The sequence below is a fragment of the Ylistrum balloti genome, unplaced genomic scaffold (genome assembly GCF_031769215.1).
Source record: "Ylistrum balloti isolate Yb309-2 unplaced genomic scaffold, AGI_CSIRO_Ybal_v1 Utg371252, whole genome shotgun sequence".
NCBI classification, from domain to species: domain Eukaryota; kingdom Metazoa; phylum Mollusca; class Bivalvia; order Pectinida; family Pectinidae; genus Ylistrum; species Ylistrum balloti.
The window spans coordinates 51,121-59,256 of record NW_026782677.1 but is presented as its reverse complement, the minus strand read 5'-3'; positions in this window follow the sequence as shown (position 1 = coordinate 59,256).

Below are 8,136 nucleotides of genomic sequence, written 5' to 3'. Positions count from 1 at the left end.
TTATAAATATATTAATCGCTGTGTTAATTTATCACGTTTTAATCAACGATTAAGTCAACACTATCACGATATCAGGAAAACTTTTAAACATCGTGTGTGGAGTTTTGTTGACAATTGCAATAACCTAACGAAATAAATGTCTTATCTAACGTTAAAAGGTGTGCGGCAACCTAGACTTATTGATCAGTTTAAATTAAAAAGATTATGCCGGTGTGCAGCACTGGACAGAAAGCTACCGTTCATCTACTAATTTGTGTAAGTGATTTTACGTCCTCTTAGACAGATCTGTCGGCAGAGGATCAGACATATGAAACATCATAGGAAGAACCGAGATGTATGGTTCGATCCCTACCTGGGTAGTTTTGTCTCTCAGGGAACTAAAAGCAAAAATCATCCTGTGCTGTTGTGTCCTTGGGAGAGACATTTTACCCATATTGTTCGTCATATCATGTGGTGGATCTCCCGCATGGTGTTCTGTTATGTAATTTACCATTTACAATAACAGTCAAGTGTTGTATGTTAATACGTAAGACATCGCATCATCTATGATATTTATGACGTCATATGAAACAACCCGATGACGGCAAATCATTGTTAGATAGCGGTGAATAGAGCATTTCGTACAGAAAAATGCAAGAAATTCTATCAAGATCAAATATTGGTAAAGATGCGAGAATCTTTCTTTTAAATGGAAATTTTAAATGGCAATAGTAACACCACTCAGAAGAACAAAAACTCATCATATTGGCTGTAAATGTATTTGGTGTAAGGCATGCTGCCAAAAAACAATCTCAATCGTCATTAAAACTTGCTTTCTGTACAGTGACAATATATTCCAATTTCAGTGTATCGTCAAACTCTTTTTGATAACGCGGAAAGTTCACTGCCAGGTATAGAAATCAAGCATGTATAAAGACAGCGTATGATAATAACTGATATATCTAAAAGTGCCTTCAAGACCACAGCTACACGCGGTATATCACCGTAATGACAGCGTAATTGATTGTTAAACAGATGTATTAAATGTTCAATCAAATAATTTGACAAGTATAAACGGTAAAAGATATGACTCACAACCTTGGTATGGTATATAGACAATTAGGATGTCAATGGTATAAGTAAGACGTCACATTTAAGACCGATGTGCGCCGACGTTAACGCGTGCGTAATGAGGAGATACTATTTCAAAAGCTACATCAATGAAATCGATAATATTATACAGAACTGTCGGCGAGAACGTCATCCGCTTTTGTTTGAAGGTGTTGGTAAAGTCTTGACAGTTGACAGACGATTGAGAACATGAGACAATACTTCACAAAACATGGTAGATTGTTTCAGTAATAAAAGCAATGCGTAATTGATTATTTGCATTCTATCAATTCTACATCAAAGGACACGGCATTGACTTTAATTAGACGAGGAGAAACAGTGGCGAGTTTGACAAGTTTAACCACCATCGTTGTCAGAACTGTTATTTCCGCATCACCTAAACGTTTGTTTTGTATAGCTGATAACTTACATTGAAAATAAATTTCCGCATCACCTAAACGTTTGTGTTGTATATCTGATAACATACATTGTGAATTAACTATATTACTGTCTAAAGTCTAGTAATTATTATTTAATTGTTAGAGAGCGGGTTTTTTCACCATTGAAATATTGTCATGCATTTGAAGTGCGAAAAAGTGTCAATGTTGAAAGAGATGATACATAATGATCAATGAAATTAACTCATTTCACCATTCCTAGATTAATTTGCTTTATAAAAAATGAACGTGTAGTAAATTAACAAGCGATAAGGTCACACAGAATGAAATAATCGAAAACAGGTCAAAAGTTTTATGAAAGAACACGGGAACAAAATTGCGTCCAAAATCGGGGAAGTCATGTTACTTTATTGCTAACAGTGTGTAAAAGGAGCGTGTCGTTGAGGTTTGTGTGTAATGTTAAATACAATCAGATGGTAGAGCCGGTCGATCATCATGCCAGAGACCTGAGTTCGATTCCTGGATGGGGTTCTTGACATGAATGTGTATTTTCCCTGTTCGTTCACAAGTTTACGCAAATTCATATACAGATGTGGGTATCCTAGAATAAGTGTAGACATTTCTATGACGTAATACGAATTTGAAAATATAGATAGTCTTTCACAATAATGACCTACAGAAAGACCTTTTTCTATCTTTAACCGTATATGTATGACGTTGATGTTACTTAAGATTCTCTGTAAAATGCTGTAATTAGATTCCTAGCCATGTTTAGTACTCCTCAATCTCTATTTATCTATATATCGTTATAGTATCGCTTATATTTGATCCATTTTATTGTTCGTTTTCTCTTCAGTCATTCCATACATCTCTATTACCGTTTCAATTTCTCGGTCAATACTGTGTATCTGTTTCTCGGGTTCACCTTTCCACATATCTACCTCAACAATACATCTATTTTGCCATAGCAAAACAATAACGTGATCACTGCAGCTGCAATGTTTAGTGAATACACTAAAACCTAATCATAACATCCGCCATCGAGCCATCATATTTTTTCTTCTGCTATTATCAGAAATAAAAGTGAGATGAATTTGGTATATATATTTGAAGAAGTCAACATATTGGTAAGTAAAGCTAAAACGAATAAGATTCATAGGATAAGATGTTGTTGATGAAACTAAATTCCTTGTGTTACAGCTTGTCACTGGTTTACCGTCCTACACTAGTAGACAATCTTTATATGATGAAACCGGTTTGGAAACTTTGGTCGAGAGGAGATCCCGTAGAAAGCTCGAAGTATTTTACATTATGGACTCAGAAACGCTGAAAATTATATCCTACCTAACAATAGACTCCACTTGTCTAATGCTTCTTTTTTCCGTCTACTATTAAGCTATGGAATCAATGACCTATCAGTGCTATTCAAAGTGAAACACTCTCATCGTTCAAAAAATATGTTCTAGACATAGATCGGTCACGAGTTCCAAATCATTTTCTACTAGGTGATAGACAAAAATAACATCTTTCAAACCAAATTAAGAAATAATGCTAGTGCTCTTAAAACTGATCTATTTCGAGTAAGTCTATATATTAACGAACGTTGTACATGTGGCTCGCCTGTTGAAGATACCTATCATTTCTTTTTTTATCTGTGATAATTATATTGACCAACGAATACAGTTGGTTCGTCAACTTAATGAATACATACCCTTACACTTACATTTACTCCTGTTCGGTGACAATTCTCTTTCTGAACAAGAAAACCAAACCATACTTTTGCATACTCAGCAATACATCCATGAAACAAACAGATTCTTGCAAGCATATTTCTGAATTTCTCTATCCCGCTCTTCCTCACTCTTCTGAAGTCATTTATCTTCTTATTAATACTTGTGAATGATATCACTGATATCTTCATAAATGAAATGCGATATTAACGTCTAGAATTAATGTAATTATTATAAGGGAAAACATTTGTAGAAGTGTTCCATGTACCTGCTCCTTCTATATTCCAGAAAGCAACGAGTGACAAGGAGAAAGTAAACAAAGCATGGAAAGTGATAGACATGGACAAGTTGTGAGTTTAGACATGTGGACAGTGTATCGCCTGTTTCGCTAGCATGGAGAAGGAGCAGATACATGATCTACATATATACAAAGTATAAAGCTCGTGTCATATGAGTTTTCTGTCGTAGAAATAGGTTTACTGGTCGAAAGGTCAACTGTTGCAACACTCGATGCAAAAATTCTTGTATCTTGTCGTGAGTCTTAGCCCATGTGATGTGACAGGGTGGCAAGCCCTGATCCTGATATCGCGTCCAGGTTAGGAAATGGCGCGTCATTCGTAGAGACACTAATTTTACATGACCTTGGTTATTTCATTAGCGTAAAACACGTGTTTAACCAAATTGAGTAGTTGGAAACAACGGTAAAGAATTCATGAAACGGTCTTGAAATTAAATTATCACGTTCACATTATAGTTGAAATATTGGGTGATCTTGCTTTATCTTATTTTTTGTTTTCTTCCAAATAAACAGATCGTTTTATAAAATTTTTAGTATTCAGCAAAATAAAAAGGGAGAACTGCATGTCTCGCTCTATCAGTTATCGTAACCTTGTTAAACATATCAGTTACCGTAACCTTGTTAAACGTATCAGTTACCGTAACCTTGTTAAACATATCAGTTACCGTAACCTTGTTAAACGTATCAGTTACCGTAACCTTGTTAAACATATCAGTTACCGTAACCTTGTTAAACATATCAGTTATCGTAACATTGTTAAACATATCAGTTACCGTAACCTTGTTAAACATATCAGTTACCGTAACCTTGTTAAACTTATTTTGTTTAAGCCTTATGAGATTTGCATTAAAAAAGAAATATGACAACACCCCTTGACTGTTTTTTACACTTCAAAAACACTTAAAAATTACACACTCATTCATGCATTGATTTAAATGTCAGGGGTAAAACTGGATCTACACTTGAATAATGTTACATTTTAAGGAAAAACAAAAAGAATAAAGCACAGGAAAGTCAGATTTTACAGGGATCAAAGAAAGACAACCCTCAAATATGTTTTACTTGTATTTTATTTTGGTTTTTTGTCGTTGAATTATGATCGAAGGGAGATTACTCGAAAAATATACGGTAATGTAACAGCTTAAATTTCTTTGTAGCAGAAGCCAACGAATATACCATTCTTTGTGAGATTTTTATCGAAAATAAGCCTCAATGGACCGACAAGAATATTATTTAATTACTCAACTCGAAGAAATAAATAAGAAAAGTTCAGTTTCATGACTTCCAAGACCTTGAAGCTTTACAAGTTGAGCTATTAAATTGCCAGTGACAATCGAACCCAGTCTTTCTACATAACAGGAAGGCGTAACTTACAAAAATAAAAGAAAAATTCCAAAAAGAAAACTTATATAGGTTTAGACATTTATAAAGAAAAAATTGTTTCCATTTTACACAACAATGAAATTGTCTTTTTTCGCAGTTTAACAAAAACTACAGAAGATTCAACATCACAACATTATTTATACCCATCCAATTTAAGATTAAAAAGTCTATTTTAGTATTTTTAACAATCAGCCCTTACATTAAGGAAAACAGGGGCCGATAGAAACTAAGATAACTCTTGTATTTTTTAATCAGATGGTGATGCACATATTTTGTTGGACATGATGCAATACAAAAAGGTACTTATAGTCAACGAAACACACATCAAGTTACATCCAGAACAATCATCGTGTTCAAACTGTTTTCATTACGCTGATAGAAAGAAAGGAAGACACTTAATGTTTTGTTTCTTGAAATCATAAAAGAGTAATTTGAACAAAATGTCGATGCCCGAGCAGAATGGCTCATTCAAGAGTTCAGATATGAGATTATTTAAAGTAAGAAATGAATGAAATATTACACTCCAAAACATAATGTCTTTCGGCCTGACAGCGGAACACGAAATATACCGGAAGCAACGTCCGTCCATTTGTAACGACATACAGACTATACCGGAAGCAACGTCCGTCCATTTGTAACGACATACAGACTATACCGGAAGCAACGTCCGTCCATTTGTAACGACATACAGACATCAAATCGTTCGCAAGAAATGTTCAACTTTAGGAAGAAACAGCAGTTCTTAAGCATGATAACGAAAGAGACCAAACATTTTCATGGGGTGGAAATGAATTTTGCTCATGCTGGACAAACACCAGTGTCTCACACTTCGCTAGGGATTAAAATTTGTTATTTGTCGAACAATGGGAATCTATCCTGTACTAACGACTTTATCAGATTGTCGAACCTTTGCTTTGAACCATGTACTCGACAACTTGAGTAGCATAAAACTTTACCAGTATAAAAATGAGAACGTTAGTTCGAATTCCTTCTCTGGTGCTTTTTTCTGTTTCCATGGACAGATGTAGCACGATACACTTTTAGCAGCGTGTGATTTCCTTGTTTCACCTTAGGGTTGGGAAGGGGAAATTCCCGTTCATAACTAAAACCTCATGTCAACAATGCAACGAAAACATATTTGAAAATAGCTTAGCCATTGGCTTTCTATTCGTTGTTAGAGGGGAGGGGGATCTCAAACTTAGGGGTAAGATTATTATTACCCAAGTCCCGTGTTGGCAAACATATAATTTTTTCTTTCAAGCTTCATTATTCTCCTTCACTACATTGTATTTTTCATCACGACATTTTCTGATTCGGTAAAAAACCTGATCAATTCATACCTAGGAGATCCATGTCCGGATAAAGTTTATGAAGGCATAAGTCATGCCGTATTTCATCGCTGTAAAAACAGGATACGAAATTTCATTACTAATTGTTACCAATGTATAGTTCCCCCGTAACGTCGATGCCGATATTGTAGATATTCATCTGGAAACGTTGACGTCTAATGGAGTTTCACTTTAATAAGGAAATCTTTATATAATTACTTTGAGATCATGTGATAACTTTAAGCACAAATATCCTACTAACCTGTCAAAAGCAAATTAACAAATATCAACCAAAAATGATACAAAATATGTATGTCTTTCCTCTACCATATACATTGTACGGAAGCAAATCGATCTAGTGAAACATTAAAATTGTTACTATGAATACAGAAATCCTTTATTTTAATGACGTTTTGATGCGAGTAAACAAAAAAACATACCTTTCTGTAATTATTTCAATTCATATACGTCACTAGTTAGAAAGAAATGTACATGTTTCGCTGGACAGCTGAGGCACGTGCACGGTCTTAACATTTGTGTCGTCTGCTTCATGGAATCACTTGCCGTATCTTCTTTTAACAGATCACATTGAACGACAAACCTCTCAACAGTATGAAAAGTTAATAAAAACAAACAGTAAATAACTAATACAAAACATGTAAAACATATTTTATCATTACAGAAAGCAAATCTTTCCATGATCAAATTTTTAAAAAATGTGAAAAAAAAAAAAAAAAAAAGATAACAACATTGGATCATTTTCAGATAAAATTCATGAAATAATTAAAAGAAATCAAACAGGAAAAAAGGAACTTTTAAATACGTGCTGAAATTTTGATACAGTTTGGTTAGTCTCTATTAAAGAAGTATATATTTCGTTGAACAGTGAAGCACTCACTTTCAGACGTCCTCCTCGAAGAGACGTACTTCCGGTGTCGTAGATATTCCTTACTTCAAATGCCATCGGAGAGGTAAAATTCTGTGTTGGATAGTGTCACACTAAATTCAAACAGCTTTGATATCAACAATGGTAAAGGGATACTGCAATCCGGAGACGAGTGTTCTGATCCACGTATGTGGGCGTGAGTTCGAATACCACTTCTGACATTTTAAAACACGTTTTAAATCACTTCACTGTTGTTTTTGTTTTTAGTCATTCAAGACTAATTATATTACGATTAATGATAATCGCTATTTCCATGGCATCACCATAGATAAGTCTTTCTAAACGAAAAGTGTAACCACTTTTTCTCGGGTTTATATGTCTCTGTACAGATATTTTCGAAAATTCTACATTCTTGTTTTCAGATGATAATGATGGATTCTTGAATTTTTTTTTTTTTTTTTTATCATAATTAGATTATTTTATCAATTCTTTTAAACAATATGCCTTTATCGACTTATTTATCAATATAGACGGACTTCCGTACACAACAATGTAAAAGTCATGCACGAAGAAACCATGGAAAGATCGGACGTTCGAGTGTCTTTTTTCACTGCAAACATTTTATTGACTAAGACAAGACATAAATAACATTACAGACGTGTCCACACGCAGCAGTGCTTTCACACTTACACACATCATTCACACTTTTCATATTATCAGTGTCAATATGAAATACATGTACACACATATACACACACATTTTTAGCCATACATGTTCATATTTCAAACCAAATAGTGAATTACAAGCACTTTCTTGACTAAGAAGCAAAAACAATATCAGTCATTTCCTAGCCATGATAAAAATAATAATGTAATTTATAACAACATATCACATGAACAATAATAAAATACTTCATTTGATATATATATATCATATATCACCATAGCTAACAACGGAAATTAAGTGCCTTAATTATTCAGTTATTTATTATTTATTTATTTATTTATTTATTTTAACGGGTTT